At 50.8% G+C, this 12,110-nt stretch overlaps 2 protein-coding genes across 9 annotated transcripts in view; one reads left to right on the plus strand and one right to left on the minus strand.

The window, feature by feature from the left end:
• Positions 1-12,110, minus strand: part of RALGPS1 (Ral GEF with PH domain and SH3 binding motif 1) — a 289,045-nt gene that overhangs the window by 112,109 nt on the left and 164,826 nt on the right. The gene's annotated exons all lie outside the window — the stretch shown is intronic.
• Positions 1-12,110, plus strand: part of ANGPTL2 (angiopoietin like 2) — a 34,861-nt gene that overhangs the window by 16,128 nt on the left and 6,623 nt on the right. The gene's annotated exons all lie outside the window — the stretch shown is intronic.

The raw sequence follows: 12,110 nt of genomic DNA on the forward strand, positions 1-12,110 counted from the left end.
GAGAGGGCAGAGTGTGTTAATACATCCTGCCAGAGCACCCAGAGGGTAAAACATGCCCATGGCACCAAATGAAGGCTCAGCTGAATGATATAATTCTGACATGAGGCAGGCTGACCTCAATAGTTAGGCAATAGACCTCCTCTCGCTTAAGCATCTCTGGTTTCTGACTCAACAATTCCAGGACATTCCTGAGCTTGAACTAAGCTGGTGGATACATAGTGTAGGAATAAAGACCTAAGTTTGCACCCAGGCTCTACCTCTTATTAGCTGTTCGCTCATAAGAAAGTTATTTAGCTCTTCTGAGCCTTAATTTTCTCCTCTATAAAATGGGGAGAAGTCATACCATCACAGGGTTGCCGTGGAAACTCAATGCAATCAGGCATGGGATATACATCATGTGGGGCAGCCAACAATAGCTGAGCCCCTACCCTTTGCCAGTCACAGTGCTGGACTTGGGGGCTTGTGAAAACGACAGTCCTAACCTCCAGGAACTTAGTCTGGGGGAGACGGCAGATTCATGAATGCATTGGGACCTATCCAGTGCCCACCAGTTCTCGACCCTAAAATCAGCACATCAGGTCTGACAAAGGATTTCTCTGAGAGAGAGCACCTGTCAAAGCCAAAATTTCCAGAATGCTGTGAGAATTTATGGGACCAACATAACAAAGTACCTGAAATCAGGAATGCAGTGAAAATCATGGGCTGTGCAGTCACTATGGTAACACCACGGGGGCTAAGTGCCTGCCTACAGGCACTACATCTATTAAGGTGGCATGACTGAGTCTGCTTGCAGTAGAAGGGACAAGTTGGACGGAGGTGGGGACGTCAGAGTGAAGGATCTGTAAGAGTTTACCAGGTGGACTTGGGAGTTGGGTGATTGAGTTACTAGGGGGTCCCCGGTGGAGATGCATCTGTGCAAAGACCCAGGGGCATGGCCCTAATCCTGGCACCTCAAGTAGTTTGGTTCTCCTGCTTCTTCACGTGCATAATTCAGCCTGGACTGTGTGCATTCCAAGGCTCCTGCGTGCAACCAACCCCGTTCTCTCCCACTTAAGGAAGCACACCTGCATGGAGGGAATGGCAGTGATTTTATTATGGAGGTAATCTGAATGCACTATAATTTACCTTTTTTTTTTTTTTTAAGCAAAGCCTTCCCAAATGTTGGTACTGATTGTAACTGATTCCTTGTGACTCATCTGACCACTGCACTCCCACACGAGGCATTCCCTGCTGAGACTGAGCACCTGGCTGCAGAAGCTGAAGGGGCGGGCAGAGCCTGGAGAGAGGCTGGGAGGCCCTGCCCTTTCCTGGTGTTGGACCAGGACAGGAGGAAAAGGCAGATGGTCTCTCTCAGCCAATCGGCAGAGAGCTCTTATCAGGCCTGTTCTGAGAACTTAGGGGGCAGGTTCTGGTCTTGGAAGACAAAACCTTCCTCTGTGCTCTGGCCCAACAGATTCTTTGCTCTGGGGACATCACTCAGCCAGAGACACTTCTGCAATTAAACACCTCTGCACTCAAGCCTTGGCAGCTCCTAAATCTTTCATTCTGCAACCTCAGAGCCACCTACTCTTTTCCTCATTGTCGGGGCTGCTCAGCCCGCAGCACGCCCTTCCCCAGGGGACTGAGGGAGCCATGGCCCCTTATCTGAAGCTGCGCTCACCAGCTTGTTCCCAGCCAGACAGTAACAGGCTGGCCCCAGGCCCAGGCCCAGGTCTCTGAGAGCCTGAGTGACGGAGGCCCAGGCAGCTCCCGGCTTCCCTGGCGTCTCTCTCAGGTCTGGCCAGACCTAAGGGCATTTCCATTAGAGTGATGCTTGTGATAAGGCCTGGGCCAAATGGCCCCGCCTGTGGCCCTCTCCCCTGGGGGGCCCCGTGGCTGCCTCCCTCCCTCCTCCTGTCCACTCTTCCTCATGCTTACGTGTCCCCGACCTCCTCCTCCACCTGTGTGCCCTGTGCACGCACGTCAATCAGGTCTGCTAAAGAGGAAGGCTGCAGGGGTCACTTTCTAAGAGGCCAAGGAGAGGACAGCATGGAGCCTCGGCTACAGCCTGCTCTCAAGGTGGCTCTGGGAGGCCCAGGACACTACTCCTCAGCGCAGCCCAGGCACCGCCGTGCACATGCCAGCCCTCCTGCCATGGCGCCATCCTAGGGACTGACCAGAGAAGAAAAGGCAGTGTGACCACCAGCTGCCCACAGTGAGGCCTTGTCTGAAATGAATCTTTAAAAACCAAAAGGAGTAGACATTTCTAGCTGTTTTCTCTCCTGAGAAAAACATAATCAGCTCAGTTTGTTTTCTCAGTGGATAAAGAGGGTACCATAAAATCATAAAATATTAGAGCTTGTCAGAGGCCTCTCGGATCCCCTGGCATAGCCTTCTTGTCCCAGAGTCTGTCAGTGACAGAGCCAACACTGGTCCCTGGACTTGTAACTTCCAGGATATTAAGGTTCAGAGAGGTTAAGTAACTTAGCCAAGATTACACAGCAAGTAAGTGGCTCAGCCAATGCTCAAACCAAGGGTGTCTTAGCCACTCTGGGATACTATACATTCCCATGGAAAGGCTAGGGGGCAACTGGTGTGAAAATCACTCTATAAATGCTTGATTTGACCCCAGGTGCCAGCTGCCTGGGACCTGACTCTCCATCACTATTTCATGTACCAGGTTCCAGGCAGCTCCCTGTAAAAGATCTGGTAGATTTGTTAGGTTTGTTATTAGAACTCTTACGGTTCTGATAACATAGACATCATTACTGTGAAAATAAGATAAAGAAAATAGAATTAAGTTAGCCTCATACTACGGAGTTTCTAAAACAACAGAGCTCTCCCTCAGAAAACGTAACATGCACCTGACTTCCAGTAAATGGACCCAACTGAAGCTCCCATTAAATCTGATATTTCATTTGTATCAAATCTGGACAAATTGTCTGGAATTACTTCTACTCAGCAATTTTTTTTTTTTTTTTTTTTGCGGTACGCGGGCCTCTCACTGTTGTGGCCTCTCCCGTTGCGGAGCACAGGCTCCGGACGTGCAGACTCAGCGGCCATGGCTCATGGGCCCAGCCACTCCGCGGCATGTGGGATCTTCCTGGACCGGGGCATGAACCCGTGTCCCCTGCATCGGCAGGCGGACTCTCAACCACTGCGTCCCCAGGGAAGCCCAACTCAGCATTTTAATGTATAGCTAAGTCTGAAGTTCTGATTTCTTTAAATATGTTAACCCTAAATATATAAAAATCAGTAGCTATGATCTGCTCTTGGGGCCACATTAGGTGTCAACCACGCTGCTTCACAGATAACACACAGAAACCACCCATCCCTCACAACAGATGGTCCACAGCCAGGGAGGCACAGGCAACTTTAAGAAGATTGTTTTCCTAGATGGATTTCTCCCCTTATATTTTATTTCCCATTATGAGGTAGGGAATATGTACATTAGACTGTGGTCTAAAATAGAGAACGAGATAGATCACGCGTGGCTTCCATTCCTTCTGGAGGTCAAGCGATGGTCTGTCCAGGTGAGCACTGCTGGTCCCACATGTGCCTGAGGCCCGGCGGAGGGTTGGAGAAGGGCATTGTGAGGACGGTGAGGGTGACTACAGCCACCAAGCACTCGGCCTTTACGGTCACAGGGCCTGTGGGGAAAACCCAGTCTGGCTCTCTTGCCTCCAGAGCCGGTGCTGTTTTCACTGCGCTATGCTGTCATGTTTCTAGAATGTTCTTGTTGAACAAAATAAGACTTCCAAAGTCATTACAAACCACATCATCAAGTGATATTTCAAGGAGCATTCTTTGCTAGCTTCTTCATAAACAAAAGCCACTGGAGCTCGAGTCGGGTCATCTTCCTCCTAGCTTTGCTTTCTCGTGTCTCCTCCTGGGGTGCTTTGGAGTGGAGTGTGATGGCAAGCTCTCCCTCTATTACTCAGGCACTTTGCAGGGAGGACATTTGGCTAAATGCTCAGGCTATTTACAGCCCCGAGAGATAAACCACCAGCTTGTTATTGTTACAATTTGTGAGCTAGCATCCTGCGGCCTGGAAATCCCAACCGTTTGGCATCTGGCAAAATGAACGTAATCTAGAAAGTCCGGGAGCTCAGGCCTCTGTGGCCAGCTCACTAGTCACATGAATGGACTGCTGTGGTGAATGGATGCTGTGAACTGTATCATAACCCTGAGATACTCCCCCAGAAAAAATGATAAAGAAAGCAGCATTAAGTGAGCATCATCCTACAGTGTCTAAGACAAGGCTGGCCAGGTGTGTCGAGCGCAGTGCATCATGTACTGTTGTGAAAGTAACACAGCCCACTTCTCAGTGATCTCAGTCAGCAGCAAGGAGGGAGGGAGGCCAAAGAGACTGCCCCGGGAACACTGAGACAGCCCCTTCCACCTCTGCAGCACTTCAGCTGCCCCTGAGATGACTCTGGACGAAGAGCGTGTTGGATCCTGACCCTGCATCTCGAGCTGAGCCAGCGGAGCTGCAGGGCCTGGAGTGTTCTTATGTCATTTCTTCAAATGAATAAGTGATTTTCCCTTCATGGATTTTTTGAATAATTTAAGTTAAAATTACTATACATACAGAGAGAAATTTCACTAGGAAAGTTTTAAGCTTAAGTGACAAATATAACAGTTTTTTTTTAAATTTCCAAATGTTGAAATTAAGATATCTTAGGTGGTGTGTTAGAGTGCCATCAAAAAGAACAGAAAATCCAATCATCTGGGCCTACCCCGGGCATTAACGTGCAGGCTTTCTACGACACTGTCCAGGCTTCCCCAGATAACAGGTTTCCTTACTCAAGGTTTGGTCTGGATGCTAATTATCCTTTGTTGTGGGGATCCCTGTTTCCAGATGGATTTATTATTATTGATTCTTAAACTGGAAAGAACAGGATGAAGATGACAAGGGGAACGCACCTCACGGTGGTGAGAAGATGGGAGACGGAGGAAGGCATGGGAGGCGCCAGGTGGCTCTCGGCACTAGACTGGGGGGGGTCAACCCATGGTCACGGCCCAGAAGAAGCCCACGGTCTGGTGGGGAGACAGACCCCCACAATCCCAATACGTGTGACAGCCACAGCACAGGACAGTGGAAAGAACCGGGGCGTGGGAGGCAGAGCCCGTTCTGACCCCACGTCCTCTGCTTCCCAGTCGTGTGATCGCTCTGCGCAGGGGCTTGTGAGGCTGAAATAAAATTTTGTAAAGCACCTGGCATGTGAAAGGCTCTGGATCCGAGGCAGTCATCACTCTTACTATATTCCAGTGAAGATAGATATGTAAGGCACTATGAGAACCCTGAGAAGGATTGAGTAGCTCTTCTGGGGTTGGGGCAGGCTTCCTGGAGGAGGGGACGAGGAGGGCTGAGGGCAGGTAGATGTGCTCTCACAACCACTGCCACTATCATCAAGAAATCAGGGAGATCAGGCCTGGTGCTGGGCAAATGTCCTGTGTTCAGAAGGAGAAAAAGGATGACATACTAGAAATTGCATACCAGTTGGCATGTGGTCAAACCCCAGTGAAATTATAGAAAAGAGTTTGAAGAGTGATGTGTGAGCATTTGGAAAAGGAAGAGGTGATCAATGAAAGCCAACAAAGGTTCTCTCAGAACGAGCCCACAAGCTGATTCCCTTTCTTGGGAAGGGTGAACGGGCTGGCGAACCGTAGGAACGACCCCCCCATCCGCGATCTGCGGGGCGCAGTCATGGGTCTGATGAGCTCCTCCATGATGTGCCCGCAGAACAGCTCCACTCAGTCCCGTCACTGTGACCGGGGAGCCCAGGGCTTCTCCCCACCAGTCCAGGGAGCCCTAGGGAACTGCTCACCTCTGCACCCAGGGAGCCCCCCCAGAGCCCCTCCCAGTCTGACCTCTTTTCTTTTTAAAATCGCTTTAAAGTCTCTGTCTCTCCCCCTGCCCAAGGGTACTGGTGGAAACCTAGGAGTGGGCACGGTGCTTTTGAAAGTGTTCTCTGGGAAGCAATACTGTAATATCTGTTTATCCTGAGGTCAAACAGGCAGAAACAGGACCCCTTCAAGCTCTTCATGGGCCCAAGGGGCTCTTATTTGGGGATGCCTCAGGATGTACCAAGTGCGTTGAAATACACCCACCTCGCACATCTAATATAACTTTTACTGTAAAATTTTTGAAAGGATTTTTAATAAGTTTGTGTTTGAAATTACTTGGCCAAGTGCAGCACAATTAATTTATGGTTGGCTCTGGTTTCTCGGCAAACATCAGGCACGTTCAGGAATTCTTGTGAAGTGAGAAAAATGTAACTTACAAATTGTTTTCAAAAGTAATAACATTTTTTATGAAGACTAAATTTAACAATTAATGAATTCGACAAAATGTTACACTTTGTAGAAATTTAATTATATACTTACAAATTTTGACTTTGCAGTTTTCTTTTCGTATTTTATAGCTAACAAATTTTTTTTAGGGCTCAAATACTTTTCATAAACTCCTGAAAAGCTTGTCAGCCCCAGGCAGTGTGCTCGCTGTCTGAGGACTTAAAGGGCCAGAACAGCAGGCATGAGCGTCTGGACTCTTTCCCCAGAAGGACCAGAAACGATACTTAGAATGTCACCACTGGGGCGCTGCAGGAACTTGACTGAGATGGCTTTGGGAATGTACCGTCTGTTCCTGTGCTAGGTTATTGTTTTGTGCTCTGGTTCACTGAAAAGTGGTGAGTGACATAGAATATACATGTTCACAACCAAAATATGATTTCCCCAGCCGTCTGGATACATGAGACTCGAGCAGCACACGTGATTGCTCCTTGCCCCCCGCACTGGGTTTCGGCTCTCCTGCCTCACCCGGGACGCCTGGCAGGTCCTCATGCTGGCCGGGGTGGGACTCACGCCTAAGCAGGACTCACACCTAAGCAGTGGACATGTGCCCTGGTGCTCAGATTATTCATTTGGGTCAGAAAATCCAATTTCAACACAACTAGTCTTTTCTCCTGTTAGAAAACTGGTTCAGGGAGGGGCCAAAAGACTTGTTGGAGGCAGACCATCCATGAGAATGATAGGAAGCGGCACACGGTTCTCACATAAGAGCAGTGCTTCCTGGTGACATCACAGAAGCCTCTCTGCGGTGCCCACGTATGGACTAAAACACCCCAGAACGTCTCCTGCAGGCCACAGGGTCCTCTGTGTGGCCTCAGGTGGTCAAGTCTGGAGACTTGGGCTTAGCGGGTAGAGAGGCCTGTCAGGCTGCTGGCCGGCTGCGTGGTCTAGCCCAGCTGATGGCCGGGAAGGACTCTGCCCCTCTCCCCATGGCTCAGGCGCAGCAGGGAGAAGAGGCGTCACTCTGGCCCACACAGGCCCGATGTCTACCCACTTCTCAGCTCCTGGCCTCGGCCAATCGGCCTGGTCAGATATTCATGGGGCCGCACTTCCCTAGTGACTGCACTGAAAATTGATGCAGTTTGTGAGTCCATTTCTCCACTGGGGCCTGGGTGGGCAAGTCAGGCTGAAGGTGGTCTGCCTCAGACCCACAGGGAGGACACTGGAACTAGAAAGTTACCCGTAGGCCTGGGCTGGCTGCAGGCTCCAACTCGGCTTTACTGGAAGGCCCTACACTGGGGGTATTGAGCCCCGGAGCAGCCATCAGTAAGTGGCTCCTGGCTTCCCGGGAGGCGAGGGGCCCTGTGTGCCGGATCCCTCTGTCAAGAACCCCAGTGAGGAGGAAGGGAGCAGGGAGGGGACTTAGGCCCCCAAACCCGATCGCCTCCAACGCTCACCAGACATTGGGGTCTGGGGGCCCAAGACCTGTAAACTCTGTGTTCCCACTGCCAATGTCCCTTCTCCCCGAGGCCTCCTGACTGCAGGGCCTGTGTGCCTTCCACACCCTGTGCTGCTCCTCTAGGGAACCACACAGACTCGGCTCGGCCATGGCAGCCGCGCTTTCCTTCATGTGGAGCGTTCTGGCTGCAGCTCCGCCAACAGTGTAAATATATTCTTCGCAGAGGTGAGGTCGGGGCGCTCCCTGCACTCACAGCCTTGGTGCTGCTGAGTTAGTGCTGGCCTGGTGCTCCGGGCAGGGCTGCCCTTTCAGAAGGAGCGCCAAGTGAAACACTGCCGGGTACTCCGCGCTGCTCCAAGGAGAGCCCTGCCCACCGCACACTGAAGATGCAGCTTCATTGACAAAAAAAAAAAGGTTTCCATTCTTCATTCCCATTAGTCTTTGTGGCCCTCTCCACTGAAGTTCTGACTTTCACAATATGCCTTTATGGAAAACATCCATCAGTAAATAATCTTATACTTAGTCTTGGAAATCCGAAAGCAAATACAGTCACTTGTTTGGGGCTAGGGGATGGCGGGGAGTGGACAGCTTCATAACTACCAGCTTTCATCTATCAAAGGAAAGAAAAAAAGAACCCTCTCTGGCACCTGCCCTGGTCGGCCTCGTGAGGGGTGCTGTGTTCGGGAGACCCTCAGAACAGGTAGGGTTCTTTCCGTCTGTTTACAGAAGAGATGGAGGCTCAGTAAGGACCTGCCCAAAGTCACACTGTGAGGAGATGCGGCCACCAAGCTTTGAGCTAAGGGCTCCTGACTCCAAGTTTGGGGTCCTGTCCCCAGCACATAAACGCTTGCACAGATTCCTGAGTCAGTCTGACACCTCGGCTGACCCCGCAACAATTACACTGTGTATAGGTAACAGGTGTAGATTTCTCATCAGAGGAGGATGTTTTGACTCAGCCGTTTTAATGGAGCGGCATCATAATCTCACTGCTGCCGTTTTCTGCTGCTTTATCATTTCACTGCTGCCAACTTTTCAACGCCAAGTATTTTTCTGACTAATTTTCATCCATCATTTAATTTTCTGACCTTTGCCACTAGTGCCTTTAATAAGAAAAGAGAACATGTTTGAATGCCGGAGATCTTCTAGAGCTCTGCAGGGGTGTCTGAGAGATAACTGTCTGGAAACATTCTTGATGGGAAGTCCTCAGTGTCATGTGAAGTGCAGGATGTGGGAGATGTATGGAGGCTTTTTTTTTAGTAACAGCAGAAAATACTAAATACGTCTACACTATTTTGCACTTACTCCATGATTCTAGAAAGCATGTCACACCTAAAAAGCCTTCAAGGAAAGAAGTGCTAGATTTGCCTCTTAAAAAAAGGAAAGGAAAGATTCTCCATTAAAAGAAAGACTAAAATAGTTGTAAAATAGTCGAAATCATTGTAAAATGGGCAAAGGACACCAAAAGGTAAGCATAGAAGAAAAACAAATCAAAGATTTAAAAAGGCATAACACCTAGACAGAGAAGAAGTTTAAGTTCTTATTTTTCTTAACCTGGCTGACCGGCAATGATTAAGCCTAGTTGTAAGGACACAGAGAGAGGTCAGCCTGGGCCCCTGCCCTGGAGTCCACTCCGGCTGAGGAAAAGGATGAGGGCTTTCGAGTGTGGGCTCTGGACGACCACTGGGTTTGGATACCGCACCTGCCCCTACCGGGAGGGAGTGTCACCCAACGTCCCCACGCTCCAGTTTCCTCATCTGTAGAGTGAGGAGACTACTAGCTACCTGGCAGGTGTGTCAGGAAGATCTCGCGTATAAATACATGGTTGGGGCACGGAGTAAACGCCCAACACGTGTTGGCTAGTAGAAATATTTTATTGTTACTACCGTTCCAGTCAAGCCTCTCTCAGAGGCAGGGTTTCATAATCTGGGGTTTGGAAGTCCATTTACCTTCTGATTATAAGCAAAATTGTGTGTCTGTGCATCTTTCTAGATAGAGGGTCTGGAGCTTCTTCCCCCACTCTTAAAGGGATTGGTTGGCTCCAAAACATTTAAAAACACTTGCCTTTTAAAAACAGCCCTTTGTAGAAATGTCAAAGGTAAAGCTGGAACCACTCAGGGAACCCACACAGGTAGTGTAGGATGGGAGCCGCGAGGCTGACCAGCTACCCTCCTGGCGTCCTCGAAGCTTCTCCCCATGCGACGCCGCCTTCAAAGCCAGCCTTTCGGCCTGAGAATCCATGGAGCCCCACGGCGGCTCTGCAGGAAGAGGCCTGGCTGCTCGCTTTCAGTTGGGTGTTATCCTGCAGGCTTCTGCCGGACCTTCTGTCGCCAGCTTCCGCATCGAACGGCCTCTCCTGTGCTTCTGACTTGGTATCGAGCTGGGAGGCCTCCCACGCCCGCTCTGCACTCTGCTCCAGCTGCCGGAGACAGACTCCCATTCTCTGCTTTGGTCCCCGGGGCCATGGGCTGAACACAACCAAGATCTTTCTCTCCTTCATGAATGTTCTTTCTGGAGGTCTGGCCTCCCCTTCCCAGGACGGAAGAGGCACAAGGCAAAGAAGGAAGCAGCTGCTTGTGCCACATCTGCTACCGGGCGGGTGCTTGGGGCCCTGGCCATCCCGTGGGGGAAGGAGGGCCAGCCAGCAGGTAAATGGCTGGAGGATGAAGGGGGAGCCCCAGTTAGCTGTCAGCGACGAGCACCTACGCCCACCTTTCTTCTCAGTGCGGTTGAGCACTGGGAACAGAGGGGTGAGCAAGACAGCCCCTGCCCTGCCGTCAGGTTCCAGGTGGGGATGCTCACGCCCATCTGTGAGGCCTCAGGAAAAGCCCACCTGAGGTGTCCAACAAAGACCAAACCCAAACTTGCCCTGTTTAACCATCAGGTGTGGACGAATGCAGCCCAATCACAGCTAGGGAGGAATGTGAGAAGTCTGATCTACACAGGAAAAGCTAAATGCACCCGTCCCTGATGCCTGCCCTTTCTGCCCTCCCCCACGCACAGGAAGGACAGGATTCCACAGGAACTCAGGCTGAGAGAAAGCTGGTGAAGTCAGCTCCCCCCTTGCTGGGCATGGGAGCAGCCCCTGCTTGCCTTAAGGCTTCCACTGCCCAGCACAGGACCTGCTGAGGCTGGGACTCAATAAACAGTTGTTGAATAAACATACACATTAATAGAATAAGATGGAATTTTTTTAGGACGTTTGGTCTTAACCATTCTCAGTTTAGGATTGTTTTGAAGAGAAGCTGAAGCTATGTGTGGTGATTTTATTTATTATAAAATACATAGTTCAATGGCTAGGTCTTGAAAAACTTCGAAGTTTTCTCAGATCAATAAGGAAGAAGCCAGCTTATTTGGCCCTTGGTGACTCAGGTTTGTACCGTCTTGCTGACGTGACCAATGTCCAAACACAGGAAGCCACCAGGGGAAGTGGGGGAGGGGTGTGTTGAGAGACCTACAGTAGCGACACCCATCCCTTCTGACTGGGCTGCCCAAGCTCGGGGAAGCCACAGATCACAGAACCCATCTCATCTCAGTTTCAAAAGAGAGCCATGGGGCTTCCCTGGTGGTGCAGTGGTTGAGAGTCCACCTGCCGATGCAGGGGACACGGGTTCGTGCCCCGGTCCGGGAAAATCCCACATGCCGCGGAGCAGCTGGGCCCGTGAGCCATGGCCGCTGAGCCTGCGCGTCCGGAGCCTGTGCTCTGCAATGGGAGAGGCCACAACAGTGAGAGGCCTGCGAACCGCAAAAAAAAAAAAAAAAGAGAGAGAGCCATGGATTGGAAGGTGCCCTAGACACCATCCTTTAAGCGCATGGACCTTGAAACATGGGCTCTGAGCACCTGGCCCTCGGTGAGCCTCCTTTGGAAAATACAGATGGAGCTGAACAGAAACTTGGTCCCCCCTAAAGGTCTTTGGAGGCCAGCATCTGAATCCCAGAAATACCCTGAGACCTCTGGCTACAGATTCTGGGCATTGCTTGGGCCCCTGTGACCCCCATGGAAGTTCACTTACTAAAAACTGCAACGACTGTCACCAAGCTCCGTCGCTGGGAAGGCGGGCCTGGAGTCAGCCGTGCTGGGAGGGGCAGCGAGCCCGGCTCACTGCCCGGGCGGAGCCCGCTCGGTGCTGACGGACCCTGCTATCTCTCAGCAGGCTCACATCTCTTTTTGCCAGTATAACCAACTTAAAAGGAAAAAATCACTCCAGGAATGGCACACAAATGATCCAAGCAATCCTTACAGCCCCAATGAGGTAAACATGATCTCCCTTCTACAAACTGGGGAAACCGAGGGCTTTGAGAGGTAAGGAAGCTCGGCCAAATCACACCATGGGGGAGTCAGGGGTGACAGTGCGCCCAGACCCCTAGCCCTGGGCTACCC

Source organism: Mesoplodon mirus, assembly GCF_964341445.2.
Source record: "Mesoplodon mirus genome assembly, chromosome: 1".
In the NCBI taxonomy this organism is placed as follows: Eukaryota; Metazoa; Chordata; class Mammalia; order Artiodactyla; family Ziphiidae; genus Mesoplodon; species Mesoplodon mirus.